The sequence below is a fragment of the Mus caroli genome, chromosome 10, assembly GCF_900094665.2.
Source record: "Mus caroli chromosome 10, CAROLI_EIJ_v1.1, whole genome shotgun sequence".
Lineage (NCBI taxonomy): Eukaryota > Metazoa > Chordata > Mammalia > Rodentia > Muridae > Mus > Mus caroli.
The window spans coordinates 30,441,415-30,464,891 of NC_034579.1; the positions used below are offsets into that span (position 1 = coordinate 30,441,415).

The 23,477-nt window shown below is 38.8% G+C and overlaps 1 pseudogene; it reads right to left on the reverse strand.

Moving 5' to 3' along the window:
* Positions 1 to 1,550: 1,550 nt before the first annotated feature.
* Positions 1,551 to 22,446, reverse strand: LOC110303499 (annotated as a pseudogene).
* Positions 22,447 to 23,477: the final 1,031 nt, after the last annotated feature.

Consider the following 23,477-nt stretch of genomic DNA (forward strand, 5'->3'; position numbering starts at 1 on the left):
ATAGGTATGTGGATTTATGTCTGGGTCTTCAATTTGATCAATGTGTCTGTGTACCAATACTGTGTTGTTCGTTTTACTGTATCTCTGCAGTACAACTTGAAATTAGGGAAGGGGATACATTCAGCAGGTTTATTACTACTAATGTTATTCAGGATTGTTTTAGCTATTTTATATGCATGCATGTGTGTGTGCTTCTAGAGAATTGTTCTTTGAAGATATTAAAAGATTTGTGTTGGAATTTTGATGGAAATTGCATTCAATTTGTAGATTGCTTTTTGGGAGAATGGCAATGTTTATTATATTAATCCAACAAATCCCTAAGTATGGAAGATCTTTCCATCTCCTGATATCATCTTAAGCTTTTTTGTTCAATGTCTTAAGTTTTTTGGTTTTGTTTTATATATACAAGCCTTTCACTTGTTTGGCTAGAGTTACCTCAAGATATTTTATATTTTTTTTGAGGTTATTGTGAAAGGTGTTGTTTTCCTGATTTCTTTCCTAGTTTGTCATCTGTATATAGAAGGGAAACTGATTATTTTGAGTTAATTGGTATTCAGCTACTTTCCTGAAAGTCTTTATCACCTGTAAGAGTTTTCTGATGGAATTCTTTTCAGTCATCTGTAAATAAAGATACTTTGACGCCTTCCTTTCTAACTTGTATCTTTCTGATCCTCTTCAGTTGTCTTGTTGCTCCAGCTAAGACTTCAAGTATTATACTGAGTAGGTATGAAAAGAGTGGAGCATTTTGTCTTCTTCCTGTTTTTAGTAGAATTGATTTGAGTTTCTCTGACTTTGAGTCTCTGCTGGCTATGGAACTGCTGTAAACTGCACTTATGATGTTGAGACATCTCCCTTGTTCTCCAGGACTTTTGCCATGAAGAGTTGTTGGCTTTTGTCAAAGGGTTTTCTTCATCTAATATGATGAGCAGTGATTTTTTTCTTCATTTTGATTACATCTATCAATTTACATATTTTGAATCATCCCTGCATCTCTTGTATAAAGCCTACTTGATCATGGTAGATGATCATTTTGATATGTTGCTGGATATGGTTTGCAAGTATTTTACTGAGAATTCTGCATCCATGTTCATCAAGAAATTTAGTCTGTAATATTCTTTCTTTGTTTTGGTCTTATGTGGTTTAAGTATCAGGGTAACCTGTGGTATCATAAGGCAAATAGGGCAATGTTCTTTCTATTTCCATTTTGTGGAATAATTTGAGACATATTGACATTAACTGTTCTTTGAAAGTCTGGGAGAATTATGTGCTAAAACTGTGTAGGAGATTTTGTTAAATCTCTTTTCTTTATGATTTTACACAAAGTACCTTGAGATATATCAATTATACAACTTCAAAAAGAAAACATGTTTAAAATTTACAAACAGGTACTTTATTCAAGAGTTCTCTATAAAATCCATCAATGTAAATGACACTGGATTGAATGTAAGGCATGTTCAGTTGTCATTAGAATTAGTTTTGTTTTGTTTGAGACTTTTCTCTCCTTTGGTCCTGACTTTCTCTTTGAATCTCTAGAATGTTCAGGGAATCTGCTAGGTTTTCCCAGTGTCGTTGGCACCATTCTGACACCTGCTGTCATCTCCTTTATGACCAGAATGCTCTGTACTCCTCTCCCTTGACTTGGAGCTATCTTTTCTTGTAACATTATCACTGTCTTGATTTCAGGTTCTGTGTTTCTCATTTTCAGAAAAAGAATGTCTTCTCTCTCACCACTTTTTCTTTGGTTCGCCATGCTTGCCTTCTGACTCTCTTGTGGGAGCCTTTTCTTGGCCATTGCCAACTCTGATGTAACTATCCTCATGGCTTTTCTAGGCTTGCCAGTCTGCATCTTGTGAGTTCTCATCTCTGTGTCTTTCAGACCTTGCTCCATCAGTACTTTCTTTGGTCCTCCCTGCCTCCTTCTCATCTCCTGTCATGTGCCTGGTGGCCCCTGGCTAACTTATCTACTTCTTCGACTCTGGCCTTACCCTTGTCTCTTCTTTCTTGTACCTTTAGCTGAGGCAGAGCTCTCACTACTGGAGGAGGAGGAGACTCTTGCTTCACTGGAGGACTCTAAACTGCTCTCACTGCTGTCAGAATCCCAGTCAGAGGAATCAGACGTCAAGGAAGACTCTGAAGATGATGTCAGGGCTGGGTTCTTTTGCTCGGCTTCTGGTTCTGTGCTATTTTTCAGATGTTTTCAAAGTTCATCCGTCAAATCCCTGAGACCTATGGAAGTGAAATAAATGATGGCAAACCAGGTATTGCATGGGTTGTCCCGGGTAACCGTCCTTCAAAGAATGGCTGAAGCTAACAAGCCAAAAAGTTTTCATAGGTCCTTTGTTGGGCACAGTAATCAAGTATCATGTTGCAGAGTTCTTTTGGCCCTCAGCAAACTCTATTTTCAACAACTTGAGTAAATATTCTTCAAAATCTAAACTTGACTGAATGGCAAGCTATATTGTATGGTTGATTTCTATTTTGTCACGAATAATTACTTTTTGTCCTTCCTCTTCCTCTTCACTATTTCCAGCTTCTTGGTCTGTGTTTGAATCACTGTCTCCTTCATTAGGGATTTCTTTTTTTTAATAGCCTTGTACTTCTCTTCATTCTTCATAAAATTCTTGAAAACATTAAGAACATCTTCTGATTGTAGTCATCCTCTAAGGGGAGCATATGAGTAAACTGATCATTCTCTTCCACTAAATCAAGTCCTTCCAGAATAACATGGTTGTCCTTGAATCCACCCTTTTGTTTCTTATTTTATTAATTTGGATTTTCTCTCTTTACCTTGTAGTAAGTTCAATAAGGGTTTGCCTATCTTGTTGTTGTTGTTGTTGTTGTTTTCAAAGAATCAATTTCTTTTTTCAGTGATTCTTCATATTTGTTTTGTTTCTATTTTCTTGATTTCATCTCTGAGTTTGATCATTTCTTGCCCTCTACTTCTGATGCTGATGGTTGGTACTTCCTTTTATTCTAAAGCTTTCAGGTAAGCTGTTAAGTTGCTAGTATGAGATCTCTCCTTTTTTTTATTTTTAATGTAGGCATTTAGTACTATGGACTTTTTCTTAGCACCACTCTCATTCTCATCCAGAAGGTCAGGTATTTTATGCATTCATTTTAATTCAGTTTTGAAAAGTATTTAATTTCTTAATTTCTGTCTTGACCCATTCTTTTTTTTTTTTCATTCAGTAGTGCTCTGCTTATTTTCCATGAGTTCCTAAGTTTTCTGTTATTGTTTGTATTCAGCTTTCATCAGTGAGGATCAGATAGAATGGATGGTATTATTTCAATTTTTTATTAGATACTTTCTTTATTTACATTTCAGATATTATCCCCTTTCCTGGTTTCTGCTCTGAAAACCCCATCCCCTTCGCCCACCCCGTGCTCACCAACCAATCCACTCCCTCTTCCTGGCCCTGGCATTCCCCTATACTGGGGCATATAACCTTTACAGGACTAAGGGCCTCTCCTCCCATTGATGATTGACTAGGCCATCCCCTGCTACATATGCAGCTAGAGCCATGAGTCCCACTATGTGTTTTCTTTGGTTGGTGGTTTAGTCCCAGGGAGTTCTGGGGGTACTGCTTAGTTCATATTGTTGTTCCTCCTATGGGGCTGCAAACCCCTTCAGGTCCTTGGGTACTTTTTCTAGCTGCTTTATTAGGGACCCTGTGCTTAGTCCAATGGATGGCTGTGAGCATTCACCTCTGTATTTCCAGGCACTGACAGAGCCTCTCAGGAGATCTGTTGAGACTTGCTTTGTGCCTAAATGGTTAGTTTTGGAATCAGTTCCATGGGGTTCTGAGAAGAAGGTCTATTCTTTTGTGTTTGGGTAAAATGTTTTGTAGGTGTCTGTTAGGTCCATTATGTTTATAACATCTGCCAGGTGCAGCATTTATGCATTTAGTTTCCATCTGAATGACCTGTTTATTGGCAAGCGTGGTACACTGAAGTCAATTATCAGTGTGTGAGAGTCAACATTTGATTTAATCTGTTGAAGTGTTTCTTTTATAAGCATAGGTGTCCTTGTATTTGGTGCATAGATGTTAATAATTAAAATGTCATGTTTGTGAAATTTTCTCTGGTTGAATATTTAGTGTTATTAGTATTCTGATTAGTTTTGATTTGAAGTCTATTTTGTCAGATATTAAAATAACTACTCCAGGTTGCCTCTTAGGTCAATTTGCTTGGAATAACTTTTTTCATTCCTTTACCATGAAATACCTCTCCATGATATTAAGGTAGAATTCTTGCATGAGTAGAAGGATGTCTTGTTTTCACTTTATTCTGCTAGACTTACCTTTTTATTGAGGAAATGAGACTATTGATACTGAGAGATATCAGTAAGAAGTGTTGATTTATGTTATTTTTTGTTGTGGTCGTTATTGTTGTGGTGGTGGTGTGTGTGTGTGCTTGCATGTGGTTAACCTCTCTAAGGTGGAGTTTTCATTCTAGTGCTTTCTGTAGGGATGAATTTATAGATAAATATTTCTTACACATGGTTTTATCACAGAATATCTTATTTTCTTCATCTACTGTGGTTGATGGTTTTGTTGCAAATAGTAGTCTGGGATTGCCTCTGTGTTTTATTAGAGTCAGAAGGACATCTGTTCAGGCCATTCTGGCTTTTTCAGTCTCCATTAATAAGGCAGGTGTAATTCTAATAGGTCTGCCTTTATGTGTACTTGGTCATTTTTTCCTGTAACTTTTCATATTATGTATCTGTTCTGAATGCTTAGTGTTTATTAGCGTTAGTGTACGTTATCATGTGCTTAGGGTATCTTATTTTTCTGGTTCCGTCTATTTGATGTTCTATATGCTTCCTGTATCTCATTAGTCATCTCCTTCTTTAGGGTAGGGAAATTTTCTTCTACAACTTTGTAAAAAGTATCTTTTGTGCCTTTGAACCTGTATTTCTTTCCTTTTCTCTATTCCTATTATTCGTAGAATCCGTCTTTTTCATATTTCATAGTGCCTGAGATTTCCTGCATGTTTTGTGCCTGATTTTTTTTTTAATATTTAGTGTTATCTTTGGCTGACATATCCATTTTTTGGTAGTGTCTTCAATGTAGTGCCTGAGATTCTGCCTTCCATTTCTATTCTGTTGGTGAGGCTTGCCTCTGAGGTTCCTGTCTGAGTTTCTACATTTTTCCTTTCCAGATTTTCTTCAGTTTGAGTTTTCTTATTTGATTCTCTTTCTATGTTTATGTCTTAAACTATTTTATTCATTTCCTTCCACGGTTCATGTTTTCGTAGATTTCTTTAAAGGGTTCATTCATTTTGCTTTCAGGACCTGTATAGTATTTATAAAAGGTAGTTTAAGGACTTTTCTTGTGCTACAGCTATGCTGGAATACACAGGGCCTGGTGTGGTAGGGTTGCTGGACTCTAGTGGAGACATACTGTGTTTTTATTGATTTTGTTTTTATACTGGTTTCTAGGTATCTGCTGTTGGGAAGATTGTAATTCTAGGTGCTGATACTTCATCTTGTTTTCTTAGATGGGTGTTTTGTTCCTTCATTTCTGTTATCCTCTGTGGTTCTTAGGAGAATTTTGAGACTGCATTCCCTCTTAGGAAATTCTTCTGGGATCCAGATAGGTGTGTCTACTGGGGGTTTCATGTCAAATGAGTTTCTAGGTATTGGGAGATGACACTTAAGAACTGAGATGGTCTGGGGGATGTGTAGGGGTTTCATAGGAGGGAGGAAAACAAGTTTTCCCATTAGGGTCATTTTAGACCCATGGGAATGGGGGCAGGGATTGAGGAGATGCCACAACAAAGGTCTGCTATGAAGATGAGTGAGAGATTGGGGATTGGATATGGAGTAATGGAGCGGGAGGTGAAGATCTGCAATTATCATTCCACCTTCACTAGTGTAAGTGGCCTGTGGGTTCCCAGGAATGCTTGACAGATGTGGGGGCTGGGGATAAAGTAATGAATGAGAGAAGATAGTTTGAAGGGGAATATCTGTGTGATCCACTGGAAAAGGGAGGCAGGGGAAAAGGGGAAGTTGCAGTAGGAGATCTGCTACAGAGCTGGAGATAAGTAGAGGGGATTGGTTTTGAAGGAACAGAGGGACAGGTGAGTTCCAGTTAACCTGCCTGCTTCGCTGCCTGGAATGAGCAGGTGGTCTTTTACCAGTACCCCAATGATGGTTTATATTAAAGCTAGGTTGGCACTGACTATAATATAGTATGACAACTACATAGTGCGAAAAATTATTTCTGGGAAAAGGAATGCTCCCTTTTGCCAAGGAAAGAAACATACACACACACACACACACACACACACACATGCACACGCACAGGCACATGCACACACACATGCATACACACACGCATACACACACACACTTTTTCTAGTCAAGATGGATAGATAGGTTTATTCACTGTATACAGAAGACATGTAGCTCAATTACTTAGGAGAAGCATAAGTTAAAGGCACAGCGTAGTTCTGTATATCTTCCTCCAAAGAGTAGAGGAAGAGACCTAAAGCCTTACATGCTTCTCTTCCTACCTGCTCACACTACAGTGAACAGTCAACTTTAATCCATTTTGGTGTTAGCTTTAAACACTCATATTTCCTTTCTGATTTTGTTCAGAAGCTGGCATGTGGACCTGCTTGAACTTGTTTGTTTTATCTGAACAAATATCTCCATCTTCACCAAGGGCTTTTGTATTCTTCCCTCTTTTCTTTTCTAGGTGACCTGCCAAGCTGCAGAAATGTCATCTTAATGTTTCATGGGCTGGCTATCCCAGACACTTAAGAAGTGGCCAAACCACATCAATAATTTACCTTGGGCTTCTGCATAGAGAAACCAAGCAGCAACAGGCCTTTGGCAGCCTCTTTCTCTACAGCTCTCCTATTACTAACCCCTTAATTGAAAACCCAAATAAATTACCATATTTCAACCTATTCTTTCCTTGGAGAGTGCTGAAGTTCATATGTCATTTGATTTCAAGGAGAGTATCTATTGATGTTTTTATGCTTATAAATTCATTTTGTATTTTGTTAATGAATTTTATTTTGGCTTCTTACCTCAATTAAAATACCCTGGCGGAGAAGAGAACACCCACTACTTTTTCACTAATTTGATGTAATCAGATGCAGTCTGGCACATTATAGAATCTTAAGTTTCTTCTTTTTCCCCAAATTAAAAAAATATTATTAACACAATTTGTGTTTTGTTGCATATGTACTATGATGGTAAGTGAAGGCTTGATAGTCATCAGGTCCACAACTGAGCCCAGTTTCTTCTGCCTAATTCCGAGCCACTGGGGAGGAGTTTTCTTATTTCATGTGCCATACAGAGATTCTGATTTCTTGCTGACACTTCACTGGATTGGCGTGAGAATGAAACATGCTTCCAGATGTAATGCTTCATAAATAGATATCTTTTATCTCAATTTTCACAGTCTGTAAGTGACTCTGGACTCACATTTTATTCCATACCTACTTTCCACTGCCTTTATGTTGTGAGCCAGCAGAAGCTAAAGCACCTGAGTAAGGAGCCACACAACCTCCTGCTTCTTGCAATGTAAGGAAACCCTCCTAACCAGACAAGTCTAGTAGACAGCTGCAGCTTGTATAATCTGGCAGAGTGCAAGAGGGAGAGACAAGACAAAACCCTGGGGAAATTGTGTACCACCTAATGCCCTACTTGACCAAATGCTTGTTTTGCTGCAGCAGGAGATACAGTGTTCTGAAGCATCTTGTGTGTATAGACCCTTTTGTAAAGATGAAAGTGGTCAATATCTTCTTACAGCACCCATAGCTTCTATCACTTAGAAGTCCAGTGCCATCCTGTAGGTGCCTTCTCATTGTGAGGAATAATACTGGACATTTCTTGATAAATATTTCAACGTGACATGAACTAGAGTGGAAACTGTTGATTGCCTTAAATATGCCATCTGGTGACAGATTTAATTGACTTGACTCTTAGTATATCTAAGTACCTCATGTGTGTGATACCCTGGAAGGTTGGAAGATAAAATTGGATCCCCTGGAACTAAAATTAAAGGTGTTTGTGAGCTGCTATGTAGGTGTTGGAAATCAAACTCAGGTGTTCTGGAAGACCAACATTGCTCTTAACTTCTAAGCCATCTCTGAAGCTCAAAAGAGCCCATATTGTATGGTTTCTCTTAGTAAACAGGATAGTGCCTTTATGCAAGCACAGTAAGTACTAAGGTTCAACCTATGTATATCTTATGTGTTTAAGGTCTTCAGCATATCATGGTCATATCTTTGCATTGATAAAATGAACTTGATGCTTTAATACGTCACAAAATCACTTGAATGTGTCAGGCACTCCACAGATGTTTTTAGAAAACCAGAACAATTGCACTATGATCAGGACAGTGTGATGTTTTCCCAAATAACTTCACAATGTATTCTTACTAGCTGTTGAGCATTGTATAACTAAAAATCACATGAACTCTTTAGCTCCTTTAAGGTAATTCTATTTAGCAATTTAGTTTGTATATCAGGATATCTGTTTCCTTAGACATATGATAAAAAATTCTTTCATAACAGTCCCAAGTTCCCACCTAGATAATTATAAATTGACTCCTTTGGCTTTCTTATCACTCATCTCAAATCCACACCTAGGCTCTAACTATCCTCTGTCTGTCTGTCCATCTATCCATCCATCCATTCATCTGTCCATCAATCCATCCACCCATCTATCTATCCATACATCTATCTATTTCACAGCATATGAAGCATAAGTGTGGATGTGCCAAGAGGACATCTTAAGAGTTGGGTCTCAGCCATTTCAGCTTGTTTTTGAAGCAACGTCTCTCCTGTTTTTGTTTTTCCCCCTATTTTGCTGCAGCATAGGCTAGTAAGTCCTTAAGATAAAGTTACCAAACAAATGGATTACACACTGTATATGAATCCCCCTTTGCAAGCCTTGTGGAGCCTTCAGAAATACTCAGACCTGTTGCTCTGGTTCTCCAAGGCGACAGGGGATGGAATTTAAGAAACAAGACAAAGAAGGGATACCATGAAAACCAAGGGTAGAGTGGGTGTGAGTATGATAATGTAGCAATGGAAACCAATGTTAGAGTGTGTGCATGTGTGTGTGTTGAAGCCCAGTGAAGTAATGTGTGAATGCCTTAATTATGATTGGCTAAAAATAGTTTAAAAACCCCAGTCTGGCCCCACCACACAGTCATTCCTAGAGTCATACAGAGATGTCAAGCAGGACACGTCATGGACGTTAACTGACTCACCACCATCAGGCCAGGCTACAATAATGGGCCAAACTGGAGGCTAGTGAAATGTGTATGTGTGTGAACGAATGTGATCCCATTTTGCCATTTATTTGCTTATTGATACTTATGAATAAATAAGCTGTTATAACCTAAAAAATTCAGGGGTGGAAAGTCAGGTCATCAGGTTTGTATGAGAAGTGCTTTCACATACTAAACGACCCCAGCTCCACACCTGGTTTTATACGGGACAACTCTGTCCTTGTCATGGAGTTACTGGCATTTCCATCATATCTGGGCATAAGGTGTCCTGGAACTTCATTACAGTTTTAAAGCTGAAATTAGGTGAAAACAGGCCCATGAATACATGAGGAGGTGTGTGTGTGTGTGTGTGTGTGTGTGTATGTGTGTGTGTGTGCATGTACATGCCCATCCCCACATATGCAGAAATAGGAAAACAATGTTGCTAAAAATAAAAATTCTTTACCTTTAGATGGAGTGCTTGTGCTTATCTAACCAAACAATAGGAATTCAATATATTGAATCAGGGCAGAATGGCGTGCGAAGCTCTGAAGAAATCTATTGTCTGCAGTTTAGGACACTGAGGGAGGGAAACCACCACACGTGAAAAGAATTGCATAGAACAAGAAGGAATAGACATGCAGTCTTTTAGCAAAAAAAAAAAAAAAAAAAAAAAAAAAAAAAAAAAAAAAAAAAACTTTTTTAAAAAAAAAAAAAAAAAAAAAAAAAAAAAAAAAAAAAAAGAACAAGGATTCTGTAAGTAAGTTGTGGAAGGTTATTGTCCTTTAATATTTTATTCTTTATTCTTGAGCCAATGACTTTTATTAGCTTCATCTGAATAACATTGTTAGGTAGATAAAAATGCCGTAGCTTGCATTAAAAATTTCCATAGTAGGAGTTATAATTATAAGCTGGGCTTATTATTTTTCGCAGCAGTTTTCACATCCCGCAGTGACCCATGCAAAGGTCACAACATTGTGATTCTTTAAGCATTACAGGAAAATGGATGTGTCCTTGTGGCCATCATGAGAAGAAGGGTCTCTCGGCTACAGTATGTAGGAGTATGTGCAGTGTTTCAAATGGTCTCAGTTTTGATCTGGGCTTAGGGAAGAAACTACCCTTGTCCCTCCAATACACATACACACTTATTATTTGCAGAAGAGAAACAAACCACTTGATCCTGATGTATGTCAAACACTTCCCAAGGCTATCTCCTTTAACTGAGTTACAGGATCCAACCTCAAATATAATTTGGGGTACCTGTCAACACTGTAAAAAACATGCTTTTGAAAATTACATTTTATGGAAGAAACAAGAAAGCAAGAGGATTTTCTTCCCCAGCGAAATGTGAATGATACCAAATTGAATTATCTGTTAGAGTTTGAGCATAAATATAAATATTAATGGCTGTGGTCACATAAATTAGTGTGTAAATACTAGGTACTGAGGGTTTCTGCATGCTGACATAAGAGGGGTGTGGCTCTTTTGGAAGAAGCTGCACACTAGGAAATTTGCTATTTTTGGTGGAAAGTCACTGAATGACTCTTCAGTTCCAGCTTCAGGGTGATGGCATCACACTGGAGAACACTCCTGGGGAGCTGTTTACCCCCTTCCTCCATCTGGAACAGCTAGGATATAGTGCACTGTGATTATAGCTACTGAATGATCTGCACTGACAGCACCTGCGTGACAAGAAAGAATGGTGGCTGGGGAGCTGGTCTAGAATCAAAGGATGTAAAGGAAATAAATGCAGCAGAGCATAAAGCCACCAACTTTTCTCAAACACGATGGGGTGACAATTCAGAAAGAAAGATGCTGTAAGGGTTTCAAAACCCACAAACCCCAGAAATATTATGCCCCTTTGTTATTTCACTTAGAAAGTTTACTTCATGGACATACATCATAGAACATGCTACCCACAACTGAAATTTGATGCTTCTATTGACACTCAGCCTCATTACATTATAGCTTCTTTGGGAGTTTTTCGATATCCATTTAACTATGTCTGCACAAGTTTATGAAATTAACATTGGTGCACAGGTCCCGTGGAAACCTGCAATTCTTCAATACTGGAGAAATTACAGATAAAAAAAGCCATGGATGTGTGTATATACACTTACATATGCATGCTCTAATATGGTGGTGCCAATGTAGTCCACAAAAGTCCTCAAGAATAGTTCAGCATAGAGGCATAAAAGACACCTGTAAGGGATGGACCTATATAGGCATTTGTCATACACCTTCAGACTAAGCCAAAGTGGTGTACACTGTAGTGATAGGAGGCTGCAGCAAAGGGAGGGAGTGCATGTCTGGGAATGAAGCCAGAAGCTGAATGTCTAGAAATCCTCTGTGGAAGAAAGTTGTAAGCAAAGCTTGCAAGGAAGGAGAGGTATGACTTGCTTTGCTTTATTTATTTAACTTGGGGGTGGCAATGCTGGATTTTATTCCTCTGTTTATTACAGTTTATGGTCATTTTGGACAACTAGTAAAGCACAGTCTCACTGAAATGATTTTATCTTTAACAATAAAATTTATTTCCTATATTATGCCAATAGTCATGAAGTGTGCCATGTAAAATATCCCATAATCAAGAAATAGAAAACACTGTAGAAGAATGACTCCTTAGTCTAGCTCCTGAATTGGGTTTGAATGGGAACAGTTTTGCCTGGCAGGATACAACTTGTGATTAGGCATTGTAATTTTATCAATTGCCGTGATGGGCTCAAAGGAGCACAGAGGGATATAGCATTAGCAGCGTCTAGCTCCTGAAGAAAGTTCTAAGAAAGGAGATATAAAAGTGGTAATGGAAGAGTACTGAGGACCCTGGAGAGGTATCTCCATACCGAGTTTCTAGTGGAAGCATGGAAAAAGCCAACCAGAGAGTCAGTAACTGTGCATCATCATGGTTTATGTACTTATTTATGTTTCTGAAAATCTTCAGTTGGTCGTATGGAATCTATGGCTCTTTTGACTATGGTTGGGTATTGGTACTCTCTTATCCCATTTTTTTTTCAAAATTAGTGCAATGCTTTTATTTGTTCATACAAAAAAAAATGCCTCAGTTGGCTATGCCGATTAGATAGGAGAAAGTAATATTAGAGTCTAGGTCTCAATGTGTGTTCTTTTGCAATGTAGGCAGTTGTAAAGAGAGCAACATAGATGCCAAGGGTTTCCTCAACAGAGGTGAGGACAAAGGGGCTTGAGAGGATTAACTCTTGGAGATCAGTGACAGGTGCTTTCTAGACACCTAATTTGCAGTTTTCTTTGTAGCTTGCTTGTTCTCCAGTATTGCCAGCCAAAGCTATCCATTAAACAGGGATTAAATTACATTATGTACTTTGCTCAAGCTGACATAGTTAATGAAAGGATGAGCAGAGATTTGAACTCAGCTCTTACTCAATGGAAGGGCATTTTTCCTTGCTTGGAATTCTTGCTGATCAGAGAAAATGGGGAAAAAGCAAGACTAGGATGTACTCAATGTTGTTATTTAGTACAGCTCTTATAATACTTTTTACTCATTTCTGTCTTTGGTGTAGAGAAATGTTGCTGATTTTTGCATATAGATTTTATACTATGACATTTTGCTGAAAGTGTTTTTCAGCTCCAGGAATTTCCTAGAGGAATCATCTTTAAAAGCTGATGGGGATTTTGTTGTGGTTGTTTGTTTGTTTGTTTTTGTTTATTTGTTTTTTTCCTACTTGTGCCATGTGTTGGGTGCTTCTCCTTGAGTTCGTCCTCAGGAGTGTCCCACAGTCCCTACTTCAAACATTCCCAGCTACTCTCATTGCTCTTGGTTTCCCACACCACTTGATGATGAAATGTCATTGCTGAAGACAGCATGCATGTTGGTCATATGACATGAAGAAATCAAATTAGTATTGACAAGGAAGCTTCCTTTCTGCTGGTCAGCTCTTACAGTACTAGCAGGTGCGATGCAGGCTGCTGGAGAATTTCTTCTTCTTCTTCTTCTTCTTCTTCTTCTTCTTCTTCTTCTTCTTCTTCTTCTTCTTCTTCTTCTTCTTCTTCTTCTTNTCTTCTTCTTCTTCTTCTTCTTCTTCTTCTTCTTCTTCTTCTTCTTCTTCTTCTTCTTCTTCTTCTTCTTCTTTCTCTTCCTCTTCTTTCTTCTTCCTCCTCCTCCCCTACTCTCCTCGTCCTCCTCCTCCTCTTCCTAATCCTCATCCTCGTCCTCCTCCTTATCTGTGAACCCTTTGACCTGCAATAATAATGTGTGTGGCAAGACAAACATTATTAAGGTCACTAACCCCTCTCTGATTGGATTTAAGGCCTATCCCACAAGCAGAAATACATGCCTGGTACTGTAAATCTGCCCAAGAACCCATGGCTGGGAGCTTACAAGATCCATGGGAGAACTTACTGCCATAATCTTGTTAAATGCACATAGACTCAAACTGGCCTCTAAATTCATATCTCTATACCTGTTGATCAGTGCATCTAGGACATTGGTTAATGCAAAACCTTATGATGGTCCAAGTGAAGAGAAAAAGTGTCTGTGGATGGCTCAGGTAGAAATGAGGCATCTATTACCCCATGTTTTAGAGACCACTGCAGAAAAAGGGGACTGAGAGACCATGAAAGCCAGACGAGGGGGTTTGAGTTAAAAAAGTATCTTCTGGACATGACAGAGCGCTCATATGAACTCACAGCAGATGTAATTGCTGACACAAGACCTGCAAAAAATCAAGCTGGTTAACATCTCAGTATGAGCTGTGGAGTTACTCAGAATGTCCCACCTAGCTGAAGAACTATCTACAGGTTTTGGCTTCAGAGTGAGGGACAGTCAGTTTTCCTTGAGGGTATGTCCACTTGTAGATTGACCATTCTCCAGGGAATGAAGTCAAAAGCATACATGTATAGGTAGCATAAGTTGAACTTGCCAGGTTATGAAGAAAAGGGGTACATGCACAAAATTGGGAGGGATGCATTTTAGAGGAGTTAGGAGGACAAGTGGAGATTAATATGATCAAAATATATTGTACCCAGGTATGATATTCTCAATGAATTAGTAAAAATGTAGGTTTTTTTTTACTCAGTTGAAAATTGGAATAAAATTTCTAAACTAATTTTAGTTAATATGTGTAATTTTAATCTCTAAAAATTTTCTTTCTTAAATAGGCAATTGTGTGATCACTTTATAAAACTTTTGCATCTATGATCAATACAGCAAGGCTCCCAGTATACAACAACTAGTCTTTCTTTCTGTATACACACTCACACACACACATATATATGCATATATGAATATATACGTATATATGTATAATATATGCATGTGTACATATACATGTGTATATATGTATATATACACATACATATACATATTATGTGTGTGTATTTATGTCTATAACATTTCAAAAGCGAACTGTTTGCAAGTACAAAAGTATGTTCCATTTAATAATTCTGAATCCATTTGGAATATATTATTCTTTGGGAAACAAAGATTCCTTGGCTCTAGATTAAAGTATTTGAAAAATTTATATAATTTCAGGAAACAACATCCATGTGATAATATACGACAGATGTCTACTGTTAGGAACCAGTAGAGGGTTCTATTTATCCTAACGTAGACTGGAACTCTCTAATGCTAGCATAGTCACACACATTTTGTATAGTTTCTGAGAATCTGTACTAAGTCATTCTTATTCATATTGAACCACTCACCATAGGGGAAAAACATTTACTGTAATATTTGTTTCCTAAATAAAAAAAACAACTAAAAATTGAATGCAAGAAACTATTAAGAAGAAACTCAGAATAACCATTTAGAAAAGAATACTCATTGCACCAAACACTTCCTGTCTCTCTGTGTAGTCTTTAAAATCCTTTAGTAAATATTTTTAATATATAAAAATCATTTCCTGTTTCTGTCTTTCATTTTTGTTTTTGTAATGAAAACAGCAACAGAAATGTCTTGTGCCTGTCAACTTGACTAGATCGTCATCTTCTGAATATGGTTCCAAAGCTCTAATCTAATAACTTGTTGTTACCCATGTTTAACAGCATCTGGACAACCTCTGTCTGCTAAAATAATGAATGCAGGACAACGGAAAGCAAATTTAAGCTAAAATATAATTCAAGAAATAACTCAAAAAAACAACCCTGTTTGTTTCCTGTGGACCAGAAGGTATATTCCAAACAGCCATAAGAGTTTATGTGTTAGAAAAAGCCCTTTATTTTATCTTGGCTATTTTATTAAGGAATTTTAGACATAGTTGTATCTTCTCAAGAAGGGCAGAAATAGTCAAGCAATTTGAGAAATGAAACCACTGACTAGTCTCTGCTCTCCCTTTGCAGCTTTCATTGTGCTCTCTGTGGCTGGGAGATGTGTCTGTAGTTGTCTTTTTTGAGTGGGATTCCACAGCAGGCCCTTTGCAGTCCTACTTCTAGGGTGTGGTCTGAGCAGCTATGGTATGATATGCTAAAATTCAGCACTGACTTTTACAGTGGATGCAACTACAGACAAATACATACTGTTTTAACCAGTTGACTCTCATGGTGAAGTGCTAATGTTATACTTTTATAGCATGTCCTTAATTTTGTAGCTTCATGTTCAGAAATACCTTGAATTCAAGAGAAACAATACATAAGCTTTTTGACTCTTAGCTCCTCCCATATTTCATATTCTCTTAGCCAAAGAAAGCTTACCTAGTATTTTCGCTCTTGCTAAAACGTGTTGACATAAAAATGCAATTTTGGTTTTTCCTTCTGTTTTTCTTGTGTTGCTGTAAAACAATTAATTGGGATAAATAGTAGTTTTCTTGCTTTTACCATACCAAGTCTCTGCAAGAAGGATACCTGTGGTTCCTGTGGTCCAGGGATTTTGGGGCTCTGAGCAGCTTATAGCTGAGGCTGTGTCTCAGGTTGTCATTATGAGGTCACGTAGCTGTTACACATTTTATCTAATGTTAAGTTCATATTAGATACTCAGTTTCTGCTTCTGAATTCAGTCTTCCATTTATTATACTTATGGACTAAATGGGAGCTAAAGTGTGTGGGTGTGTGTGTGTGTGTGTGTCCCGAACTGTAGCATGAAGACTATCCACCACAGGGGGCCTGTTGAGCTGCAGCACGATATCTCTGTCTTAGATTTCTTCAAAGGATGATGAGAAATGTCTGGAAGGCAAGGAAAGAAACAGTGACACTTCATAAAATCCTTATTTTTATGTATCCAGGTGGAAAAACAGTAGTGGATATATATATATATATAAACTTAAGGAAAACACACACACACACACACACACACACACACACACACACAACCCATTCCTTATCAACAGACAATTTTACTCTCTCTCTCTCTCTCCCTTTCCCTCCCCCTCCTCTCTCTCTTTCTCTCTCGCTCTCCTCTCAAGTGCGTGTGTGCACCACACCACACCACACCACACCACACACATACAGCAAAACAAAAGTCTACAGCATTCTAAAAATAACTAGCTTTGGTAGAAGCAGCATTTTTTCCAGTGTTCACTGAACTGAAGACTTGTATGGGTTTGCTTACACAGATTATTATTACTACCATTGTTTCTGAACAGAAGGTTCGAGGAGCAGCTGTCTCTCTAAGCTCCACAATTCTACTTCCTGTTACTTTTGATCACTAGGTTTGACCATAAAATTTCCAATCTAGACAAGCCATGTATAAGAAGTAGACAGGACACAGGACACCAAACAGCTCAGAGTCCCCACATTTGCTTCCTCACAGCTACATGAAATCATTCCTTCCTTTGTCAAGAGCTGTTCAGCTTGGTGCCTGAATGCCAATGGCAGTTTGTAGTTGTGCATAGAACCCTTTAGAGCATTTTAGCATGGTGCCTCTTACTTGTTTTTACCCATATGGCAATCTGCTCAGTGGTCTGGTAGGCTTGGTCTATGTTTTACTTGCTGAAGAATCTTAACTGGATACCACATCATCTATTCTCTACATCTGAGCTTCCTCTCTGTGGTATTCCATTTCAGATACCTTTCAAGTCAGAAAATTAGGAGTCACTCCTGATTGTCATTTGCTGTTAGCATCTCTTGGTTAATAAGTAACTATATCCAGTTTCTTAGACACATTCTTTTGTGGCCAGCCTTACCAAGTTCCAGTTCAAATGCTCGCATCGCAAGCTCATCTTCTCACCCCAAATCCTCCTGTTTGCCTTCCATGTGGATATGAGAGTTAGCTTTTAAAAACAAAATTGACATGATGCAATGTTCATATTAGAGTCTTTATATTATATCTCCATTTTTATTCACTTCTGTAGCTTTATCATCTGAGTGGATATATTGCAAATTGTTCTTGATAGAATATTTTCATGGTACAGCGTCTGATACATTACAGATTCCTAATACACGTTGTTCTCTTTTTTAATATTCTCCTCCTAAGCCCTTACTATTTTATTGGAACAATTATCCATTATATTAGAGCTTTAGCATATTATAAATATTATTTCTAGAGGAGAGCAAATTCTTTGAAACATAGTCGATGCCTATTATTATTATTATGCCTATTATTAGTTAAAGAAAGACAAGATAAACTGAATAGACTACAGATTTTAACTTTCCAATTTTATTACTTCTTATATATTATTCAGCCATGTGTCTTAATTCTTACAGACCATGCTAGTTATCAAATAAGATATCCTATAGTAATTTAATACGTGTAAACCGCATATGTGAGTTAGTCTTAATCCATTTCAATCAAGTTTCAAAGTTATCGAGTTCATTTGAAACTCAAAGTTTCTCCTAAAGATCTAAAGGGCAATAACCTTAATTTGCCTGTGAGTGGCACTGGTGGGGGTTGGGAAACAGACACACACTTTGCAGTGAGAGGGACGGGTTGATCAGTTACTTTCACTGGCTTGTTAAAAGATCTGTGGCCCATGCTGTAATAAGCACCAGCAGTGAAGATGTAGGGAGCAAAGAAACCAGACATCAGTTTCTGCGGGAGAATGAGTGGGAAGGGCTTTCAAGCAGGGGGAAAAAATTAGATCACAAGGTATAACTGGTCTGTACTTAGGACTAAACTTTGAAAATAAATTATCTGAAGTCTGTAAGTTTGAACCCAAGTACCTGACCCCTGAATAAGAGCCAATAAGTAAAGCCATTAGCTCACCAGCCTGTTATCCCGGGCTTCGTCAGAGCATACTGTGAGCGCTTTGGCAGCCGCCCTGGGGGTTGCAGTGCATGTGATGATCTCAGCCTCAGGGCTGATTCTTTAGTGTGAGTCTCCTGAATTTTTCTTTCATTCTTTACATGAACTCAGTGTGGTGCCTTTAATATTTTATTTTTAGAAAAGACATCAGAATAGATCTAAAAATGGAATCTCCCGGTTTTACCTTTCTGCAAAAGTCTGAACAGAGGAAAAAAAGAGCTGTTCTTTGACCTTCTGACTCCTTTGGGAAACATGTTTATTATTGGAAAAATTTTTTATCATGTTCATTTTGAACTTTTAAATTGACTATGTGGCTAGTTTAACTAAAGCTCAGTAAGATATTAGAAGAATCACTTTATGGGATACGGTGTCTAAGGTAAGATCATAGGAATGGATCATAGGAATGGGCAAACAGTAGATGAAAAGTGAGGACACCCCACGAGTAGATTAAAATGCTAACAGTATCTTTACATGAAATTCCACATGTGCTGCTTCTGGATACCAGACTAGAGAAGATCTGAGTTCAGAGATCTCTTTCCATGGGACAATAGCATGTCCCCATTGGCTAGTTTATTGAGATTCAGTTTCCTTTTGGAAAAAAAAAAAAAAGCATTGGATTATTTCTCAGTCTCATGTGACTTTGTGACTTCAAGACCACCCAGTACCTTCCCCCTTCCAAAAGGACTTCCCAAATTGTGCTAGCAGGCCAAGTGCAGAGCCAGATAAGGAAAATGGCTGACTAAACAAATGTAAAAACACAGTTTTAGCGGTCAAAATGACTGAGTCTACAAGCTTTTATTGAGATTCAGTTTCCTTTTGGAAAAAAGCATTGGATTATTTCTCAGTCTCATGAATGTCTCTGATTACACAACATCAAGTGCTTTCGGCCACTAAAAGTGTTACTTGTTAGTATACTATAGTGCCAGCAGGATCAGTCAAAATTAGAGCATTCATTAAAACTAAGGAAACCAAGTCATATAGAGATGAGCTGGGCATTTTGTGCTTTTAAAAAATTACTATTTTATTCTCTATATATGGGTGTTTTCTTAGATATGTCTCTGCTATCTCTGCACCATCTGCATTCCTGATGCTTGAAGAGGTTAGAGGTCAGAAGAGGGCATCAGAGCTTCTGGAGTTATTGATGGTTGTGAGCCACTGTCTGGGTTTTATAATTGTCTCCTAGTCCTCTGGAAGAGCAGTCAGTGCTCTTTACCACTGAACCAGTTCCTCTCTTATAATTTTTGTTTTTGAGACAGAATCTCGTGTAACCCAGGCTAACCTCAAGCTTACTATGTAGCTGAGGAGATCTTATGTTTCTAGCCCTCCTGTCTCCATCTTCCCATTCAGGGATTGTGGGGAGTATTGAACCTTGTTTTCCTTATGCTATTTGGAGAAAAGAACTGACCGAATTAAATAGAATGTGTTGCTGCTTAAAGCTTCCTTGTTGCGCTGGGGACTTAATCTGCACAGACTAACTCAATCCACCATCCAGCATGTTTCAGGTGGGCAGCCCTGGGGGGAGCACCTCATTTGGTACAGTGGTCAGTGTGTTTCCCTGGTGACGCTTCTCTATCATTGACCATCTAGGTGCAAGTTTCCCGAATTAAGAACATCTGAGCTGATGGCTTGAGATTAAGTTAACACCTGCTACTCCAGACTGCCTTTTTGAGTAAGAAAAGTGTTTTAAGCTGATTCCCTGATTTCCTGTTTCCATGTGCAGCTTTCATGAATAACAGGTGGAATTATAAAAATATAAAATTCAGGCACTGAAAAAAAATAGAAATTATTAAGGTATATAAAATGAAGACATGACAAACTTTAAAAATCAAGTCCACCATGAAGCAGTTATAAAGAAGAGCAGATTGTGGTTCGTGCCCCATCTCCTTTACTTCAAGATGATTGATTTTCTCTTGCTTCTGTTCATGGGGACCTTGAATGGGTTTCTCTCTACTACTCATGGATTAAACTCTTCAGGTATATGAGTGGACTTGGCTTTGCCCTCTCAAATTTCTCCTGCCCCTCAAGGACTCAGATTTGGGGAGGGCAAGACATGATTCCTCCCTTGTTCAAAACTCTTTGACTCTTTTTTCCTATAAAACAAGGAACATTACATTCCATCTCAGCACAAGTCTACCTACTTTTTCCCTTTTGGACAGAATATGTATATTTTCTCTATCTGTTGCTGAGGTTCCCATTCTTTGTCATATATCTTAGGATAAGTCTTTTTGGAAACAAACTGTTTCCTGACAGGGAGTTTCTGATGATAGGAAGCAGTTTCTAAAAGCAAACAGATGCAAAAATTGCTTGACTAAAATGTGGGACTTTGGCCAGACTTAACATGGTCTCATGCAGGATGGTTTGTTTTCTTGAGCTACTCACTGAAATTTCAAGTTCTATAAATAGCCAGGAGTCTGTCTCCTCCAGTTTGTTGCCTTGTCCAGTTCTGCACTGACTAGGAACCTCCCCGCCCCCCCCCCGTACCCCTCATACTAGAAGCATTTCAGATATATGGAGAGTAAAAGACAGGGATAACACAGGTGGAAACAGGAGCAATGCTAACTCACAGGTGCTGCCTTTGTGCTCAGCTGAGTCATACAGAGAAACTTAGAAGTGTTTGTTTGTGTTTCCACACTGTGTTCTCTGGGACATTTGATCACCGGCAATTTATCTGTGAGGAAAAACCTTTAGTTATTAATATTTCATGGGAACAGTGACCCCTGGAAGTGACTCAGGGGAATACCTGCTTGTCCTATTGAATGGAGACAAGTACAACTATCTTTCCATGTTTCAATATGAAGTGAATGGTGCCAGGCATGGTGGATGCACCTATAATCCCAGCATTTAGGAAGTGGAGGCAGAAAGATCAGTGTTAACTTTAGCTTCCTAGAAAATTTAAGGTGGCCAGCCTAAGTTACATGAAATACTTTTTTCAACATACAAAATTGCAATGCAATTTGGAACATTCCTGTCAAGAATAAATGTCTTGCTGTGGGAGGAACTGTTCTGTCAGTGTTCTGTTTCTCTCTGTGTATTAATGCCTGCATGGGGTATGTCAGTCTGTGGGTGAGTGTACGGGTGGGTGGAGATGAATATGCTTTGTGTCAGTCATTCCGGTGGAAGATGAGGTGAGAATTGATTTTCAGTGTGATTGTTTTCAGGCCAGCATAAGATGGTGACTGGCTTGAGGCCAAGATTACTGTATTTCATATATAGAAGTGCTGGCAGAATGGACTTACATTTAAAAATTGCAAGAAAGTTAACTGTGAGCAGAGAGCAGGAATTGGAACTGTGCAGAGGAGAACATATGTAATTGGGGTGCCAGGGGCTCTCGTACTGTGGGTAATTGTAGGTTCATTGGTTAATGTATGGGAAATTCATATAGACTGGGACAGAATTATTCCTACTTATGTATTCTCTATTGCTTATATTGAGCAATGACACACCAATTATCACCATTCAAATCACTTAGTGGTCCAATTACCATTCACTCCAAAGTATATGCTTTGTTTCAGTGCTTGACATCAGAGGTAACTTGGAAAATTGCTTGGCTAATGGCTGAGTGCTTCTCATCCTCCATTGGTAACTTCTCAGCTCATCAGAGGCTTTTGTAGGTAAAGGAAAACAGAGAATTGCTTCTTAGGGGAAGCAAGTAAGTCATTTGACACAAGGGCTTCTAAGCAGTGTCCCTGGTGGGATCTCCGTGTCCACTTGTATTTATAACTCCTTGGGGTCTTGACAGATTATATAATCACAGCTGAGCCCCAGGAGGGAGGCTTTCCAGATCATCACCATTTGAAAGGCAGATTCATGTCACAGAGGAGGCAGAGTTAAACTGACCTGAGTGGAGGCTGGCAGGTCGTGAAGGTGAATTAGCTGTTCTGGTGTCAGAGGGTGCAAATCACTGCAGGGGGCAGTGATGTTGGCAGGAAAGGTCTCTTCTAGGTTAGCTACTATGCAGTGAGGTGCAGATGGCATCAAAGAACTCTGTGTTGCCCTTCCTCCATCACCACAGTGGCATGAGATGCCCACTGAGAAAAGTGTCAGTATTATGGTACCCATGGCCATGTTGCTATAAGGAGCACACAGAGGACATTTAATACTTTTTCTCTAAAATGTTACAAAAACTACACGAGCAAGCTGTCAACAAGAGTGATAAGCTCCACCAAAGACTGCCGTCTTCATTCAGACTTAGAAAGACACATATCCCAATGTCATATGCACAGTTTATGGTAAAACTATAGATGGAAGGGAATGAGATGTGTTGATATATGCTTTTAATTCTAGCTCTGTGGAGGCAGAGGCAGAGGGAGGCAGAGGCAGAGAGGGAGGAGAAGGGGAAGGGGAAGAGGCAGAGGCAGAGGCAGAGGCAGAGGCAGAGGCAGAGGCAGAGGCAGAGGCAGAGGCAGAGGCAGAGGCAGAGGCAGAGGCAGAGGCAGNAGAGGCAGAGGCAGAGGCAGAGGCAGAGGCAGAGGCAGCGGGAGAGGCAGAGGCAGAGGCAGAGGCAGAGGCAGAGGCAGAGGCAGAGGCAGAGGAGGCAGAGGCAGAGGCAGAGGAGGCAGAGGCAGAGGCAGAAAGATCTTTCTGAGTTTGAAGATATCTTTGTATACAAATCAAGTTCCAATCCATCTAGGGCTACCCAGTGAGTCAATGTCATGTCTCAGAATGTTATTAATGCTTCTAATTTTCAACTACTACTTATATATTCATGGCATAAAGCAGAAAGTCTACTATTGGGGAAAGGAAAGAAAAAGTAGGGAGGGAGTAATACAGGCTGATATGGATCAACATAATCAAACCATGTGTACCAATGAATGAAGTTCATGGCACACTTACAGGAACAAAATTATGATATACACATGTGACAGAAGTACATAGTGCATAAATGTGAATGAGGTGTGTGCTACACATGCAGATTATATGAACAGTACACATTAAAATAATGTGTACAGTACACATGTAGATGAAGTATATGGTACAAATGTGAACAAAATGCCTGGCACACAAGTGAATGATGTGATAGGCACATGTGCAAATGATGTGGGTGGTATACATATGAATAAAGTGTATGATATATACATGTGAATGAAATGCACAGT